Below are 19,535 nucleotides of genomic sequence, written 5' to 3'. Positions count from 1 at the left end.
CTGTGGGTTTCACTGGAGCCAGAAGATTCTTCGAGGCTGTCGGTTGGTGCCCCACAGACCATGAGGAGGACCGCTCTCCTTTTTGCAGCGCTTCCTTCTCCGTCCAGCTCGTTGGCTACAAAGTACTGGTCTAGCCGTTCGACACAGGCTTCCCAGTCCTCACCCTCCGAGAACTTCTCTAGGATGCCCACAGTTTTCTGCATCTTTGCGTTGGATTCGTATACTCGTCGCCAGTTATTGTGTTCAATAAGGTGGCCAAGGTTAGTGGGAAACTGGAAGATTGGGAAAATTTTAAACGACAGCAAAGAATGACTATAAAGCAATAAAGAAAGGAAAGATAGATTACGAAAGTAAACTTGCGCAAAACATAAAAACAGATAGTAAAAGCTTTTACCGATTATATAAAACGGAAGCGAGTGACTAAAGTAAATGTTGGTCCCTTGGAAGATGAGAAGGGGGATTTAATAATGGGAAATGTGGAAACGGCTGAGACCTTAAACAACTATTTTGCTTCGGTCTTCACAGTGGAAGACACAAAAACTATGCCAAAAATTGTTGGTCACAGGAATGTGGGAAGGGAGGACCTTGAGACAATCACTATCACTAGAGAGGTAGTGCTGGACAGGCTAATGGGACTCAAGGTAAACAAGTTCCCTGGTTCTGATGAAATGCATCCCAGAGTATTAAAAGAGATGGCGGAAGTTATAGCAAATGCATTCGTTATAATCTACCAACATTCTCTGGACTCTGGGGAGGTACCAGCGGATTGGAAAGCAGCTAATGTAACGCCTCTGTTTAAAAAAAGGGGGCAGACAAAAGGCAGGTAACTATAGGCCGGTTAATTTAACATCTGTAGTGGGGAAAATGCTTGAAACTATCATTAAGGAAGAAATAGCGGGACATCTAGATAGGAATAGTGCAATCAAGCAGACGCAGCATGGATTCATGAAGGGAAATCATGTTTAACTAATTTACTGGAATTCTTTGAGGATATAACGAGCATGGTGGATAGAGGTGTACCGATGGATGTGGTGTATTTAGATTTCCAAAAGGCATTCGATAAGGTGCCACACAAAAGGTTACTGCAGAAGATAAGGTCAGAGGAAATGTATTAGCATGGATAGAGAATTGGCTGGCTAACAGAAAGCAGAGAGTCGGGATAAATGGGTCCTTTTCGGGTTGGAAATCGGTGGTTAGTGGTGTGCCACAGGGATCGGCGCTGGGACCACAAGTGTTTACAATATACATAGATGACCTGGAAGAGGGGACAGAGTGTAGTGTAACAAAATTTGCAGATGACACAAAGATTAGTGGGAAAGTGGGTTGTGTAGAGGACACAGAGAGGCTGCAAAGAGATTTAGATAGGTTAAGCGAATGGGCTAAGGTTTGGCAGATGGAATACAATGTCGGAAAATGTGAGTTCATCCACCTTGGGAGAAAAAAAACAGTAAAAGGGAATATTATTTGAATGGGGAGAAATTACAACATGCTGCGGTGCAGAGGGACCTCGGGGGTCCTTGTGCATGAATCCCAAAAAGTTAGTTTGCAGGTGCAGCAAGTAATCAGGAAAGCGAATGGCATGTTGGCCTTCATTGCGAGAGGGATGGAGTACAAAAGCAGGGAGGTCCTGCTGCAACTGTAAAGGGTATTGGTGAGGCCGCACCTGGAGTACTGCGTGCAGTTTTGGTCACCTTACTTAAGGAAGGATATACTTGCCTTGGAGGGGGTACAGAGACGATTCACTAGGCTGATTCCGGAGATGAGGGGGTTACCTTATGAAGATAGATTGAGTAGACTGGGTCTTTACTCGTTGGAGTTCAGAAGGATGATGGGTGATCTTATAAAAACATTTAAAATAATGAAAGGGATAGACAAGATAGAGGCAGAGAGGTTGTTTCCACTGGTCGGGGAGACTAGAACTCGGGGGCACAACCTCAAAATACGGGGGAGCCAATTTAAAACCGAGTTGAGAAAGAATTTCTTCTCCCAGAGGGTTGTGAATCTGTGGAATTCTCTGCCCAAGGAAGTAGTTGAGGCTAGCTCATTGAATGTATTCAAATCACAGATCGATAGATTTTTAACCAATAAGGGAATTAAGGGTTATGGGGAGCGGGCGGGTAAGCGGAGCCGAGTCCACGGCCAGATCAGCCTTGATCTTTTGAATGGCGGAGCAGGCTCGAGGGGCTAGATGGCCTCCTCCTGTTCCTAATTCTTATGTTCTTATGTTCCTAACACAGATGAGACTGCACACAGGGAGGTTAAAGTAACAGTGACCTCAGTCTTTATTAAGACACTCCAGAGTGAGGAACAGGCCTTAGGGGCCGGCTTATATACAGTGCTCCCAAGGGATGCTGGGATCCCTTGGGACTTCAGGGGATGTGTTCCCTGGTGGCGGAACATGGGAGTGCATGCTTTACAGATACACAACAAAAGGGTTGTGGGGAGCGGGCAAGGAAGTGGAGCTGAGTCCATGATCAGATGAGCCATGATCTTATCAAATGGCGGAGCAGGTTCAAGGTCCTGCTCATATTTCTTATGTACACCCCCAAGTCTCTGTTCCTGCATCCCCTTTAAAATTGTACCATTTTAGTTTATATTGCCTCTCAAAAATTCTTCCTACCAAAATGATTCACTTCACATTTGTGTTAAATTTTATCTGCTGTGTGCCTGCCCATTTCACCAATCTGTCTATGTCCTCCTAAAGTCTGTTACTATCCTTCTCACTGTTTACTACATTCCCGAGTTTCGTATCATCTGCAAACTTTGAAATGATGCCCTGTATACCCAATTTCAGGTTATTAATAAATATCAAAAAGAACAGTGGACCTAATCAACGTTCCCACTAAGCTGCGCGACCACGTAGTGGTCTGGAGGTCCCGCGCAAGCCGCTCACCAGCTTTACAATGGAAATAACCCCGCACAAAAAAAAATACAGTTAACGTTGGTCCTAATACCGACCCCTGGGGAACATCATTATACTTCATGCCAGTTTGGAAAAACAGCTGGCTGTACACTAATCTCTGCTTTCTGTCCCTTCGCCAATTTCATATCCACACAACCACTATCCTTTAATCTCCTGGGCTTCAATTTTGCTAACATGTCTATTATGTGGTACTTTGCCAAACACCTTTTTGAAACTACACATACACAACATCAACTGCGCTACCCTCATCAATCCTCTCTGTTACTTCATCAAAGAACTCAATCAAGTTGGTCAAACACAATTTGCTTTTAACGTGCTGGCTTTCATGCCTCTCCTGAACCCCGATCATGTCGCTCTACAATCGCTCGCTGCTCCTTCGCCCCGACCTCACCGCTCCTGCTGTACCTGCCCACGCTCCAATCACCTTAAAAGCGCCTCCAGTTCCTAAAATAAAGCTGTCATCATTGCCTCCTCCTTTACTGTGACATTGGCAGCATCCTCCTCTTTGGTGAAGTCAGATGCAAAGTACTAATTTAGTACCTCAGCCATGCCCTCTGCCTCCATAAAATCTCCTGGAAGCAATAAATCTGCGTGTGTGTGCCGGGTCCTAGTCCTGCTGGACAGTGTGTGCGCACACCCATTCCGGCCCCCGTGATGTTCCATCTAATCCCAGGCAACCAAATAATCAGTATCAAATCAGAATGATCAATCTCACGCCCAGTGTTTTCCTCTCTGGTGTCCAGCACATTGACCACACCATCCCAGTCTGACAGAAAGTGACAGGCCACCTGCTCGATCCTCACTCAGCACACGCTGTCCAGCAGGGCCTGGCCCCAGACACGCAGGGCCCAGATACAGTTTATTCAGACCCCTGCTTCTGCCTTACGTAAAACCTGCAAGCAAACGCAACCTTTTTATAATTTTTTTTTCTGCCACTTTTCTTCCTTTCTCTCCCGAAGACCAATCTTGCGAGTGTACTGGGCCAGAGGACGTAACTCCCTTTCCCCCCTCAGACCGGTCCCTCTGCCACCCTGTTGGCCTATACGGGGAGTTTAAGCTGAGGCCAATTTCCGTGGCCTGATCATCATTCTGGAGTCTGACCTAATATTCATCTCTTCCCTCCTGTAATAGTCACTCATTATTTCATGTTTGTTCCCAGGGTGTGGGCGATGTTGACAAGATCCCAATTATTGCCCATCCCTTGAAGGTGGTGGTGGGCCTTCACTTTGCGCCTGTGCAGACCCTGTGGTGATGGGATTGTGTCAATAATTCCAGGATATTGATCCAGTGACTGTGAAGGAACAGCAATACATTTCCAAGTCAGGAAGGTGTGTTACTTGGAGGTGATAATGTTCCTATGACATTGCTGCTCTTGCCTTTCTAGGTGGTGGAGGTCATGGGTTTGAGGTGCAGTTGAAGTAACCTTGGTGAGTTGCTGCAGTGCATCCTGCAGATAGTACACACTGCAGCCATGATGCACCGGAGGTGGAATGAGTGGCGATTGACCCCTGGGGTAGGGGTGCTGATCAAGGGAACTATTCTGACCCAGATGGTGAATAGTGATTAGCAGTGAGAACTCTGGTTGATTTCTCCCCACATAGTTAATACATGCTGGACTAATTGTAGAACCTCTTCTGTTGCCCCAGCTGAGATTCGCTGACTGAACACAGCTCAGGAGCAGACTGTAGGCCTGGTGTGTGTGTGTGTGTGTGTGTGTGTGTGTGTGTGTCTCACTATCACCTGCTTTACCCAGCTGAGGGGCGGTGGCAGAGGAGGACTAGGAGGTCAGGGCTGGGCACTTCCAATTCCACTTCTACCTCTCCTGTTACTGGGGATGTGGCTACTAAATGCTGGCAGTGCTCAGCTGGTTCAATGACTAATTTTTTTTAAATTCATTCATTCATGGGATGTGGACATCGCTAGCAATCCCTAGTTGCCCTCGCGAAGGTGGTAATGAGCTGCCTTGAACCGCTGCAGTCCGTGTGGTGAAGGTGCTCCCACAGTGCTGTTTGGGAGAGAGTTCCAGCATTTTGACTCAGCAATGATGAAGGAACGCCGATATATTTCCAAGTCAGAATGGTGTGTGATTTGGACGGGAACTTGGAGGTGGTGGTGTTCCCATGCGTCTGCTGAACTTGTCCTAGATGGTGGAAGTCGCGGGTTTGGCAGGTGCTGTTGAAGAAGCCTTAGTAAGTTGCTGCAGTGGATCTTGTAGATGGTACACACTGCAGCCAGTGTGCCAGTGGTGGAGGGAGTGAATGTTTAAGGTGGTAAATGGAGTGCCAATCAAACAGGCTGCTTTGTCCTGGATCGTGTCGAGCTTCTTGTGTTGTTTGAGCTTGCACTCATCCAGCCAATTAGAGTATTCCATCACACTCCTGACTTGTGCCTTGTAGGTGGTAGAAAGGCTTTAAAGAGTCCGAAGCAATGTTCTCGTTAAAGGGGCCACGCATCCAAAACAAATTTAAGGGTCTGCGTAGCCCATTCAAAATACCATGCATGCACTGTTTTTCCCAATGAAGAGCCGGCTGCGCGGGAAGTCCAGAGCGCAGTGCGAAAAGAAGTACTTGGATATGCACTTGAAGTACGGTAACCTACAAGGCTACGGACCAAGAGCTGGAAAGTGGGATTAGGCTGAATAGCGCTTTGTTGGCCGGCGCGGACACAATGGGCCGAAATGGCCTCCCTCTGTGCTGTAAATTTCTATTCTATGATTCTATGAATGCACAGCTTAAAGGGAAAATTGGTCAGGAGATGATTCACTCGCTCCAGAATTCCCAGTCTCTGGAATGTTCTTGTAGCCACAGTATTTATGTGGTTGGTCCAACAAGTTTCTGGTCAATGGTGACCCCCCCTCCCCTCCCAGGATGTTGATGCTGGGGGAATCAGTGATAGTAATGCCATTTAATGTTGAGTGGAGGTAGTTATACTCTCTCTTATTGGAGATAATAATTGCCTAGCACTTGTGTGACATGAATGTTACTTGCCACTTAGCGGCCCAAGCTTGGATGTTGTCCAGGTCTTGCTGCATGCGGGCATGGACTGCTTCATTATCTGAGGAGTTGTGAATGGAGCTGAACACTGCAATCAGCAGCGAACATTCCCACTTTTAACCTTGTGTTGGAGGTTAGATTATTGATGAAGCAGCTAAAGATGGTTGGGCCTAGGACACTGTCCTGAGGAACTCTTGCAGCTATGTGGGGCTGAGATGATTGGCCTCCAATAATCACAACCATCTTCCTTTCTGCTACATATGAATCCAGCCAATGGAGAGTATTCCCCGATTCTCATTGACTTCAATTTTACTAGTGCTCCTTGATGCCACCCTCTGTCAAATACTGCCTTGATATCAAGGGTAGTCATTCTCTCCTCACCTAGAATTCACCTCTTTTGTCCATGTTTGAACCAAAGCTGTAATGTGGTCTGGCGCCAAATGATCCTGGTGGAACCCAAACTGAACAGGTTATTGCTGAGTACATGCCACTTGATAATACTGTTGACGACACTTCCCATCACTTCACTGATGATTGCATAGGCTAATGGGATGATAAATGGTCGGATTGAATATGTCCTGCTTTTTGTGGACAGTACATACCTGGGCAATTTTCCATTTTGTCGGGTAGATAAGAACACAAGAATTATGAGCAGGAGGAGGCCATTCAGCCCCTCGAGCCTGCTCCAGCATTCAATATCATGGCTAATCTTCTACCTCAACTCCACTTTCCTGCACTATCCTCATATCCCTCGATTCCTTTAATATCCAAAAATCTATCGATCATTGTCCTGAATATACTCAATGACTGAGCTTCCACAGCTCTCTGGGGTAGAGAATTCCAAAGATTCACAACCCTCTAAGTGAAGAAATTTCTCATCTCAGTCTTAAATGGCCAACCCCTTATTCTCAGTCTGTGAACCCTGGTTCTAGACTTCCCAGCCAGAGGAAACATCCTCCCTGCATCTACCCTGTCAAGCCCTGTAAGCATTGTGTATGTTTCAATGAGATCACCTCAAATTCTTCTAAAATCTAGAGAATATAGGCCTAGTCTACTCAGTCTTTCCTCATAGGACAATACCCCACATCCCAGGAATCAGTTTGGTGAAACTTAGTTGCACTCCCTCTATGGCAAGTATATCCTTCCTTAGGTAAGGAGATTAAAACTGTACACAATAATCCACATGTGGTTTCACCAGGGTCCTATATCATTGCAGTAAGACGTCTTTACTCTTATACTCAAATCCTCTTGTAATAAAGGCCAGCACATACCATTTGCTTTCTTAATTCCTTGCTGTTCCTGCATGTTAACATTGTGATTCGTGTACAAGGACACACAGGTCCCTCTGAACACTAACATTTCCCAATATCTCTCCTTTTAAAAAATACTCTGCTTTTCTATTTTTCCTACCAAAATGGATAACTTTACATTTCTGTGCTTTATATTCCATTTGCCCTATTCTTGCCTACTCATTTAGTCTGACTATATCCCCTTGAAGCCTCTTTGCATCCTCCTCACAACTTACATTGCCACCCAGCTTTGTACAATCAACAAACTTGGATATATTACATTTGGTCCCCTCATCCAAATCATTGATGTAGATTGTGAATAGCTGGGGCCCAAGCTCCGATCCTTGCGGCATCCCACTAGTTACGGCCTGCCAACCTGAAAATAACCCGTTTATTCCTGCTCTCTTTTCTGTCCATTAACCGATCCTTAATCCATGCTAATATATTACCCCCAATCCCATAAGCTCTAATTTTGTTTAATAACGTTTTGTGTGGCACATAGAAACATAGAAAATAGGAGCAATAGTAGGCCATTCGGCCTTTCGAGTCTGCCCAGCATTCAATATGTTCATGGCTGATCCTCTATCTCAACACCATATTCCTGCTTTTCCCCCATACCCCTTGATGTCTTTTGTGTCTAGAAATCTATCTATCTCCCTCTTAAATATATTCAGCCTTCTGTGGTAGAGAATTCCACAGGTTCACCACCCTCAGAGTGAAAAATTTCTCCTCATCTCGGCCCTAAATTTCCTACCCCGTATCCTGAGATTGTGACCTCTTGTTCTAGACTTCCCAGCCCGGGGAAACATCCTCCCCGCATCCAGTCTATCCAACCTAGTCAGAATTTTATACGTTTCAATGAGATCCCCTCTCGTTCTTCTAAACTCTAATGAATACAGGCCGAGTCGATCCAATCTCTCCTCATACGATAGTCCTGCCATCCCAGAAATCAGTCTGGTGAACCTTTGCTGAACTCCCTCTATGGCAAGTATATCCTTTCTTAGGTACGGAGACCACAATATTCCAGGTGTATAACTGTAGTAGGACATCCTTGCTCCTGTACTCAAATCCTCTTGCAATGAAGGCCAACATACCATTTGCTTTCCTAACTGCTTGCTGCACCTGCATGTTTGCTTTCAATGACTGGTGTACAAGCACCTTATCGAAAGCCTTCTGAAAATCCAAATACACCACATGCACTGGTTCCCCCTTATCTATTCTACTAGTTACAACCTCAAAAAACTTGTGAAACATACCAATGTTGTAGATGTACTGGAACATCTTGGATAGAGATGGATGCGATTTCTAATACACCAGTCTTCATCAGTACAGCCAGAATGTTGTCAGGGTCCATAGCCTTTTCTGCATCCAAGCACTCAGCCATTTCTTGATATCACGTGGAGTAAATCGAATTGGCTGAAGACTGGCATCTGTGTTGGCAGGGATTTCAGGAGTAGGCCGAGATGGATCATCCACTCGGCACTTCTAACTGAAAGATGGTTGCGAACGCTTCAGCTTTGCCTTTTACACTTACATGCTGGGATCCTCCATCATTTAGGATAGGGATGTTCATGCAGCCGCCGCCACCTCCTCCAGTTAGTTACTGGATTGTCCTCCACCATTCTCGACTGGATGTAGCAGGATTAGAGCTTTGAGCTGACCTGTTGGTTGTGGGATCGCTTGGCTCTGTCTATAGCATGCTGCTTCTGCTGTTTAGTATGCATGAAGTCCTGTGTTGTAGCTTCACTAGGTTGGCACTTCATTTTCAAGTATGCCTGGTGCTGTTCCTTGGCATGCTCCTCTACACACCTCATTGAACCAGGGTTGATCGCTTGGTTTGATGGTGATGGTAGAGTGAGGGATATGCTAGGCCATGAGATTACATGTTATTGTGGTGGAATACAGATTGTAAGAGCTTCTACAAATATGTCCCCCCCCCCCGCGCCCCCCCCCCCCATCATAGGCAGTCCCTCAAATCGAGGATGACTTGCTTCCATGTCAAAAAGTTCACAGGTGTTTCAATGATGGACCTAAAATTCCAGGTCTGAACTCAATCTTGAAGGGTGGAAGATGCCTCTGCTTGGATTTTTTTAATGTGTGGTAACTGTTGCACACCAGCCACCACATAGGATTAACCAAGACGACTGGAGACCTGCTCTGCTGCACGGACCTAGTGCGCACACATGTTGTAGTGTGGGCTGGCCCGTGCTGCCCCTTGGCCCTCGCCTCTCCTGGGTCCCAATCACATCCCTCTATGAACTCTCGCCGCTCCTCCGCCCTGACCTTGCCGCTCCTGCAGTACCTGCCCACACTCCAATCACCGACCTGGACCTTGATGACATCACTCTTCGCTGCCGTTGCTCTCCTGTTCCAGCACGTGCTGCTCCCTGGAGTGGTATGCCGCCACGCTGCTCCTTCCGCTTCCGGCCTGCTCCGATGGTGCTCGCAGGCTGGGGGCCACTCAGCCTGCTGGGCTAGGCCGCCACACTGCTCCTTCCGCTCCCGGCCTGCTCCGATGGTGCTCGCAGGCCGGGGGCCACAGCCTACAAGTATGTAGAAAGGAAGCGAGTAGCAAAAGTAAACATTGGTCCTTTAGAGGCTGAGACAGGAGAAATTATTATGGGGAATAAGGAAATGGCAGAAACGTTAAAACAAATAGTTTGTCTTCACAGTAGAAGACACAAAAAGCATACCAAAAATGATGGGGAATCAAGGGTCTAATGAGGGTGAGGAACAACGTAATTAAAAAGGTAGAGAAAAAGTATTGGAGAAACTAATAGGACTAAAAGCAGACAAATCCGATGGACCCAACAGCCTACATCCTCGGGTTCTAAAAGAGGTTAATACAGATATAGTGGATGCATTGGTTTTGATCTTCCAAAATTCCCTAGATTCTAGAACGGTCCCAGCGGATTAGAAGGTAGCAAATGTAATACCGCTGTTCAAGAAAGGAGGGAGAGAGAAAACATAACTACAGGCCAGTTAGCCTGACATCAGTCATAGGAAAAATACTAGAATCCATTGTTAAGGAAGTGTTATCAGGGCATTTACAAAATCATCACATGATTAGATAGAGTCAACATGGTTTTATGAAAGGGAAATAGTGTTTGACAAATTTAGTAAAGTTATTTGAGGATGTAAATGGCAGGGTAGATAAAGGGGAACCAGTGGATGTAGTATATTTGGATTTCCAAAAAGCATTTGATAAGGTGCCACATAAAAGGTTATTACCCAAAATAAGAGCTCGTGGGAGTAGAGGGAACATATTAGCATGGATAGAGGATTGGTTAACGGACAGAAAACAGAGTAGGGATAAACGGGTCTTTTTTAGGTTGGCAGGCTGTAACTAGTAGGGTGCTGCAAGGATCAGTACTGGGGCCTCAGCTATTTATAATCTATATTAATGAGCTAGTTGAAGGGACCGAGTTTTTTTTTAATTCATTCATGGGATGTGGGCATCGCTGGCAAGGCCAGCATGTATTGCCCATCCATAATTGTCCTTGAGAAGATGGTGGTAAGTCGCCTTCTTGAACCGCTGCAGTCCGTGTGGTGAAGGTACTCCCACAGTGCTGTTAGGGAGGGAGCTCCAGGATTTTGACCCAGCGACAGTGAAGGAACGGCGATATACTTCCAAGTCAGGATGGTGTGTGACTTGGGAGGGGAACGTGGAGGTGGTGGTGTTCCCATGCGCCTCCTGCCCTTGTCCTTCTAGGTGGTAGAGGTCACGAGTTTGGGAAGTGCTGGCAAAAAGCCTTGGCGAGTTGCTGCAGTGCATCTTGTCGATGGTACACACTGCAGCCATGGTACGTTGGTGACTGAGGGAGTGAATGTTTAAGGTGGTGGATGGGGTGTCGATCAAGCGGGCTGCTTTGTCCTGGATGGTGTCTGAAAACACAGCATCAGTTTCCACATGTACAGTGATGACATCCAGCTTTACCTCACCACCACTTTTCTCGACCCCTGCCCCATCACTAAATTGTCAGACTGCTTTTCCGACATCTAGTACTGGATGAGCAGAAATTTCCTCCAACTATATATTAGGAAGACCAAAGCCATTGTCTTTGATGCCCGCCATAAACTCTGTTTCCTAACTACCGACTCCATCCGTCTTCCTAACATCTGTCCGAGGCTGAACCAGACTGTTCGCAACCTTGGTGTCATATTTGACCCCAAAATTAGCTTACGACCACATATCCACACCATCACTAAGACGGTATATTTCCACCTCCAGAACATCGCCCGACTCTGTCCCTGTCGCAGGTCACCTGCTGCTGAAACCCTCATCCAAACCTTTGTTACCTCTAGACTTGACTGTTGCAATGCTCTCCTGACCGGCCTCCCACGTTCTACCCTGCGTCAACTTGAGGTCATCCAAAATTCTACTCCCAGTGTCCTAACTCGCACCAAGTCCTGTTCAACCATCACCCCTGTGCTCGCTGATCTAGATTTGCTTCCGATTAAGCAACACCTCGATTTAAAAAAATTCTCATCCTCATTTTCAAATCCCTCCATGGTCTCGCCCCCTCCTTATCTCTAATTCCACAACCCTCCAAGATATCTGCGCTCCTCTGATTCTGGACCATTGGTGGCCGTGCCTTCACCTAACTTGAGGAAGGACATTCTTGCTATTGAGGGAGTGCAGCGAAGATTCACCAGACTGATTCCCGGGATGGTGGGACTGACATATCAAGAAAGACTGGATCAACTGGGCTTGTATTCACTGGAGTTCAGAAGAATGAGAGGGGACCTCATAGAAACGTTTAAAATTCTGACGGGTTTAGACAGGTTAGATGCAGGAAGAATGTTCCCAATGTTGGGGAAGTCCAGAACCAAGGGTCACAGTCTAAGGATAAGGGGTAAGCCATTTAAGCCCGAGATGAGGAGAAACTTCTTCACCCAGAGAGTGGTGAACCTGTGGAATTCTCTACCACAGAAAGTTGTTGAGGCCAATTCACTAAATATATTCAAAAGGGAGTTAGATGAAGTCCTTACTACTAGGGGGAATCAAGGGGTATGGCAAGAAAGCAGGAAGGGGGTACTGAAGTTGCATGTTCAGCCATGAACTCATTGAATGGTGGTGCAGGCTAGAAGGGCTGAATGGCCTACTCCTGCACCTATTTTCTATGTTTCTATGTTTCAGCTGCCAAAGCCCCAACCTCTAGAATTCCCTCCCTAAACCTCTCCGCCTCTCTTTCATCCTACAGGACGCTCCTTATGACCAACATCTTTGACCAATCTACCCTAATAGCTCCTTAAGAGGCTCGGTGTCAAATTTTATCTTATAAAGCTCCTATCAAGCGCCTTGGGAAGTTTTACTACTTTAAAAGGCGTTGTATAAATACAAGTTATAGTTGGTGATGGTGTTGTTGATGGGGTGCCAATCAAGCGGCTGCTTTGTCCTGGATGGTGTCAAGCTTCTTGAGTGTTGTTGGAGCTGCACTCATTCAGGCAAGTGGAAAGTATTCCATCACGCTCCTGACTTGTGTCTTGTAGATGGTGGAAAGGTTTTGGGGAGTCAGGAGGCGAGAAACTCACTGCAGAATACCCAACCTCTGACCTGCTCTTAGAATCATAGAAAAATTACGACACAGAAGGAGGCCATTCAGCCCATTGTGTTGGTGCCGGTCGAAAAAAAGCTACCCAGCCTAATCCCACCTTCCAGCACTAGGTCCGTAGCCCTTCTTGAACCACTGTTCTTTTGTAGCGGTTTGGTACAACTGAGTGGCTTGCTAGACCATTTCAGAGGGCAGTTAAGAGTCAACCACATGGCTGTGGGTCTGGAGTCACATATAAGCCAGACCAGGTAAGGACAGCAGATTTCCTTCCCTGAAGGACATTAGTGAACCAGATGGGTTTTTAATGACAATCCGGTAGCTTCAGGGTCACCATTACTGATGCTAGTATTTTTTTTAAACCACAGATTTATTTAATGAATTCCACAGGTGCCATGGTGGGATTTGAACTCATGTCTCCGGATCATTAGTTCAGGTCTCTGGATTACTAGTAACATAACTACTATGTTACTATTCCCGGTGCATTCAGTTCTGCAGCCCGTACCACAGGATGGATATATTGGTCTTGGAGGGGATGCAGTGCAGATTCACCAAAATGATAATTTAATGCTTTTAGCCATACTATGAGGACAGGTTGCATAGACTAGTTTTAGAAGATTAAGGGATGATCTAATTGAGATATTTAAGATGATTAAAGGATTCAATAGGGTTGATACAGAGAAACTATTCCCTCTGGTGGAGGAGTCCACAAAAGGCGTCTAGCCTTAAAATTAGAGCTAGGCCATTCAGGGGTTATGTCAGAAAGCACTTCTACACACAAGGGGTGGTGTAAATCTGGAACTCTTTCTCTTTCTCTCTTCCCCCCCCCTTCCACAGAAAGCTGTTGAGGCTGGGGGTCAATTGAAGCTTTCAAAACTGAGGTTGATAAATTTTTGTTAGACAAGGATATTAAGGGTTACAGAACCAAGGAGGGTCAATAGAGTTAAGTTACAGATCAGCCATGATCTAATTGAATGGTGGAACAGGTTTGAGGGACTCAATGGCCACCTGCTGTTGCTATGATGGATGGATGGATTGGAGGAGGTGCTGTACCTTCAGACGCGAGTGTAACATATTACTGACCGCCTGTCACTCCAGATTTAAGGAAAAATGTGCAGGGCTATGGGGAATGAGCAGTGGAGTGGGACTAATTGGATCGATCTTTCAAAGAGCCAGCACAGGCACCATGGGCTGAATGGCCTCCTTCTGTGCTGCAAGAGCCTATAATTCTATAATATTGGGGGTATTAATGATGATCAATGCCCATGGAATTGTCCGCCAACCCTGAGGTGCGCAGGGGATAGGCAGAAATCTGCACAACAAACCAGGTCTTACGCTGCTCGTATGGTACTGACCTCAGCTATCCTCGCAAACCTGTAACATGCTAAAAATAACGCATTGCCTCAGCCGCTAGCTGTGACCTCAGGTATGAACACTCATCAGATTTTTTTAAATAAATAATGGATAACGGGGAGTGACTGAGCCTAGAAACTCCAAGCTCAAGAGTGTGTTTGTTAAACACGTGAGCTTTGCTCTCTCAATTGGTGAGGTAATCTGAACCAGAGCTGTCAACACCAGCAATGTCACTCTTACCATCTCCCTGATCAGCTGGTGCCACTGAGGTGAAACCTGATTAACCATAAGAGAGCTGTGTCTATTTTTAAAGAATGACTTTCGCCAAAAATAGATTTGTTTAAAACCAAAATCAGTAATAATCACTCTTGATGCAGCACTCTCAGCCTACAGGAAATTTCAGCTAGAAGCACAAACAAATTGGCTGATAGTTCAGAGAACAGTTTAGGTGCATGAAAGCTCACAGAGCCAGACCTGGACAACATTCAGGCTTGGGCTGGTAATGTTCATGCCACCACACAAGAGAGTCTAACCACCTCCCCATGACATTCAATGGCATTACCACTGTCGAATCCTCCACCATTAACATCCTGGGGGTCACCGACCAGCTACTTAATTGGACCAGCCACATAAATACTGTGGCTACAAGAACAGGTTAGAAACTGGGTATTCTGCTGCAAGTGACTCACTTCTTGACTCTCCAAAGCCTTTCCACCATCTACAAGGCACAAGTCCTTCCTGAAGTTTGGCAGGAAAAAATTCTGCAAGTCAGATTTTCACCATATAAATGACATGGATGAAGGAATAGAGTTTTCAGGAGACAGGAGGCACAATGAGTTATGTGGATGGGAACATGAAGTTACAAAGGGACACAGCCGGATTGAGCGAGTGGGCAAAACTGTGGCAGATGGAGTTCAATGTGGGAAAGTGATAGATCATCCACTTTGCATCCAAGAAAGAAAAATTTGAATATTTTCCTAATTGTGCGAGATGAGGAACTGTGGAGGAGCAATGGGATTGAGGTGTCCAAGTACACCCGGCACTAAAGGCTCGTGGACAGGTACAAAAAGGATAATGGAATGTTAGCCTTTATCTGAAGTGGGGCTGGAAACCAAAAATGAGGAACTGATGCTTCAGTTGCACACAGCTCTGGTCATACCCCATCTAGAGTGCTGCGTTCGGTTTTGGGCACCGCACCACAGGAAGGCTTTATTGGCCTAGGAGGGAGTGCAGCACAGGTTCACGAGAATTATACCAGGGCTAAAATGGTTATATTATGAAGACTGGTTTGTATAAACTTGGCTTGTATTCCCTAGAGTTTAAACAGTTGCGGGAGTGAACTAATTAATGCATTTAAAATGATTAAGGGATTTGGTAGAGTAGATACGGAGAAATTAAATCAGGAAGCATTTCTTCACACACAGGGTAGTGAAAATCTGGAACTAGCCCTAGTAAAACTGAAGTCAATGGGAATCAGGGGAAAAATCTCCGCTGGCTGGAGTCATACCTAGCTCAAAGGAAGATGGTTGTGGTGGTTGGAAGTCAATCATCACAACACCAGGACATCACTGTAGGAGTTCCTCAGGGCAGTGGCGTAGGCCAAACCCTAACCCAACCATCTTCAGCTGCTTCATCAATGCCCTTCCCTCCATCATGTCAGAAGTGGGAATGTTCGCGGATGACTGCAGTGTTCAGTGCCACTTGCAGCTCCTCAGATAATAAAGCAGTCCATGCCCACATGTAGCCAGACCTGGACGACATTCAGGCTTGGGCTAATAAGTAGCAAGTAACATTCACACCACACAAGTGCCAGGCAATGACTATCTCCAACAAGTGAGTCTAACCACCGCCCCATGACATTCAACGGCATTACCATCACCAAATATCCCACCATCAAAAGACGTTCCACTAACTAAAAGGCACAAGTCAGGAGTGTGATGGAATACTCTCCACTTGTGTGGATGAGTGCAGCTCCAACAACACTGAAGCTGCTCAACACCACAAAGCAGCCCATTTGATCGGCACCCCATCCACCATCTTCAACATTCACTCCCTCCACCACTGGCACACCATGGCTGCAGTGTGTACCATCTACAAGATACACTGCAGCAACTTGCCATGGCTTCTTCGGCAGCAACTCCCAAACCCACCTAGAAGGACAAGGGCAGCAGGCACGTAGGAACACCATCACCTGCAAGTTCCCCTCCAAGTCACACATCATCCTGACTTGGAAGTACAGGTATAGCATCGAGAGCCCAGAGTTCCGGAACGAACCGTGGCAGGGTCGTCCAGAATTCGGAAAACGTTCCAGAATACGGACCCCTGCCGACATCTCCCCCGCCTCTGACCTCTCATCTGCCTTGGGCGGGCCGACCCACCACCCCACACCTACCTTGGCCCAGGCGTTTCAGGACTCGGGATGTTGGAAAGACGTTCCGAAGTTCGGAAGTACACGAACCTGGGCTTGGGGGTTTCTGGATTTGGGACATCATAAAGATGTTCCGAAGTTCATAAATACACAGAATCCGTAGCGGCCTCGGTCCCGAATTCTCGACGCTGTACCCGTATGTCGCCGTTCGTTCATCGTTGCTGGGTCAAAATCCTGGAACTCCCACCCCAACAGCACTGTGGGAGCACCTTCACCACACAGACTGTAGCGGTTCAAGGAGGCGGCTCACCACCACCTTCTCGAGGGCATTTAAGGGATGGGCAATAAATGCTGGTCATGGCAGTGATGCCCACATCCCACAAGCAAATAAAGAAATAATAATGATATATGTGTTAAATAACTCCCCGCTTAACTTTAATAGTGAGCTGAATTTGGCTATTACGTAGAAATGAGACTGTGAACACAGGCAGCAGAAACACTGAACCAGGAGCCAAATCCATAAGAAAACACCTGCATTGGACTGGTCAAACTAAACAAATGGTTTTCTATAATAGGGCTAGATATAAATAGAGACCGGGGACACTGCATGAAGGTCTGTAACGCACTGTGCTGTTAAACTAAATGCCCTGCAGTACAGCCACGCTATATGTGTGTATATAATGAATATACAGTATGTGTTATCCCAGCCCCCCACACCCGAGTCCCGTCTCTGTTTATACACCGCTCGCTCTCGCACTCACCCAGCTGTGAAGATGCCGGGAGCCGGTGTGTGTCCGTCCTGAAACCGCAGGGACTTTGCACCGGATGACTCCGGGCTCCCGCTGGGAGCGGCTCGGGAAATGTCAGCCCAGAGCCGGGCTAACCGGGGCAGCAGATTGCACTGGAAGCTGAAGCAAACCCGCAGCGCTCCCGACCTCCCGTCACTTTAAATTACTCGCGCCGAGTCCTGGCAAGGGGATTGGCCCAGGTCGGTCACATGGGGTGGGAAAGGGGCGGGGTCAAAATAACGGTCCACGACAAGAGTGGGAAACGTGAGGGGAAAAGCGGGAAACGTGAGGGAAAACACCGGGAAACGTGAGGGAAAACACCGGGGAAAGCGGGAAACGTGAGGGAAAACACCGGGAAACGTGAGGGAAAACACCGGGGAAAGCGGGAAACGCCGGGAAACGTGAGGGAAAACACCGGGAAAAGCGGGAAACGCCGGGAACCGTGAGGGAAAACACCGAGAAACGTGAGGGAAAAAAGCGGGAAACGTGAGGAAAAACACCGGGAAACGTGAGGGAAAACACCGGGAAAAGCGGGAAACGTGAGGGAAAACACCGGGACACGTGAGGGGAAACGCCGGGTAAAGCGGGAAACATGAGGGAAAACACCGGGAAAAGCGGGAAACGTGAGGGGGAAAAACACGGATAAGTGAGAGAGGAAAACAGCGGGAAACGTGAGGGGAAACGCCGGGAAACGTGACGAAAAACACTGAACCAGCAGCCAGGAGCCAAATCCATAAGAAAACACCTGCATTGGACTGGTCAAACTAAACAAAATGGTTTTCTACAATAGGGCTAGATATAAATAGAGACCGGGGACACTGCATGAAGGTCTGTAACGCACTGTGCTGTTAAACTAAATGCCCTGCAGTACAGCCACGCTGTGTGTGTGTATAATGAATATACAGTATGTGTTATCCCAGCCCCCCACACCTGAAACATAGAAAATAGGTGCAGGAGTAGGCCATTCGGCCCTTCGAGCCTGCACCACCATTCAATAAGATCATGGCTGATCATTCCTTCAGTACCCCTTTCCTGCTTTCTCTCCATACCCCTTGATCCCTTTAGCCGTAAGGGCCATATCTAACTCCCTCTTTAATATATCCAACGAACTGGCATCAACAACTCTTTGCAGTAGTGAATTCCACAGGTTAACAACTCTCTGAGTGAAGAAGTTTCTCCTCATCTCAGTCCTAAATGGCTTACCCCTTATCCTAAGACTGTGACCCCTGGTTCTGGACTTCCCCAACATCGGGAACATTCTTCCCGCATCTAACCTGTCCAGTCCCATCAGAATTTTGTGTGTTTCTATGAGATCCCCTCTCATTCTTTTGAACTCCAGTGAATACAGGCCCAGTCGATCCAATCTCTCCTCATTTGTCAGCCCAGCCATTCCGGGAATCAGTCTGGTGAACCTTCACTGCACTCCCTCAATAGCAAGAACGTCCTTCCTCAGATTAGGAGACCAAACTGAACACAATATTCCAGGTGAGGCCTCACCAAGGCCCTGTACAACTGTAGTAAGACCTCCCTGCCCCTATACTCAAATCCCCTAGCTATGAAGGCCAACATACCATTTGCCAACGTTCAATGACTGATGTACCATGGCACCCAGGTCTCGTTGCACCTCCCCTTTGTCTAATCTACCGCCATCCAGATAACATTCTGCCTTCGTGTTTTTGCCACCAAAGTGGATAACCTCACATTTATCCACATTATACTGCATTTGCCATGCATTTGCCCACTCACCTAATCTGTGCAAGTCACCCTGCAGCCTCTTAGCGTCCTCCTCACAGCTCACACCGCCCGCCACCTAGCTTAGTGTCATCTGCAAACTTGGAGATATTACACTCAATTCCTTCATCTAAATCATTGATGTATATTGTAAATAGCTGGGATCCCAGCACTGAGCCCTGCGGCACCCCAATAGTCACTGCCCGCCATTCTGAAAAGGACCCGTTTATCCCGACTCTCTGCTTCCTGTCTGCCAACCAGTTCTCTATCCACGTCAGTACATTACCCCCAATACCATGTGCTTTAATTTTGCACACCAATCTCTTGTGTGAGACCTTGTGAAAAGCCTTTTGAAAGTCCAAGAACCATCCACTGGTTCTCCCTTGTCCACTCTACTAGTTACATCCTCAAAAAATTCTAGAAGATTTGTCAAGCATGATTTCCCTTTCATAAATCCATGCTGACTTGGACCGATCCTGTCACTGCTTTCCAAATGCACTGCTATTTCATCTTTAATAATTGATTCCAACATTTTCCC

General features: G+C 46.7%; 1 protein-coding gene and 1 long non-coding RNA gene across 4 annotated transcripts in view; one reads left to right on the top strand and one right to left on the bottom strand.

The window, feature by feature from the left end:
- The window catches only part of mmp24 (matrix metallopeptidase 24), a 188,564-nt gene that overhangs the window by 8,661 nt on the left and 160,368 nt on the right, over positions 1-19,535 (top strand). The window contains exon 1 of one of the 3 annotated variants that reach the window (XM_070896504.1): positions 17,596-17,626. The exons of the other annotated variants lie outside the window; for them this stretch is intronic. The gene's annotated coding sequence lies outside the window, so the exon portion shown is untranslated. Of the gene's footprint in view, positions 1-17,595; positions 17,627-19,535 lie in introns of those variants that run through there. 3 annotated transcript variants of the gene reach the window in all.
- Positions 103-17,367, bottom strand: LOC139277686 (uncharacterized). Its single transcript, XR_011596129.1, has 3 exons — positions 17,240-17,367; positions 9,531-9,748; positions 103-272 (listed from the first exon to the last, which is right to left on the bottom strand). It is a non-coding gene; the product is annotated as an uncharacterized lncRNA (long non-coding RNA).

The sequence above is a fragment of the Pristiophorus japonicus genome, chromosome 12, assembly GCF_044704955.1.
Source record: "Pristiophorus japonicus isolate sPriJap1 chromosome 12, sPriJap1.hap1, whole genome shotgun sequence".
NCBI lineage: Eukaryota > Metazoa > Chordata > Chondrichthyes > Pristiophoridae > Pristiophorus > Pristiophorus japonicus.
This window is presented reverse-complemented; position numbering and strand designations above follow the sequence as displayed.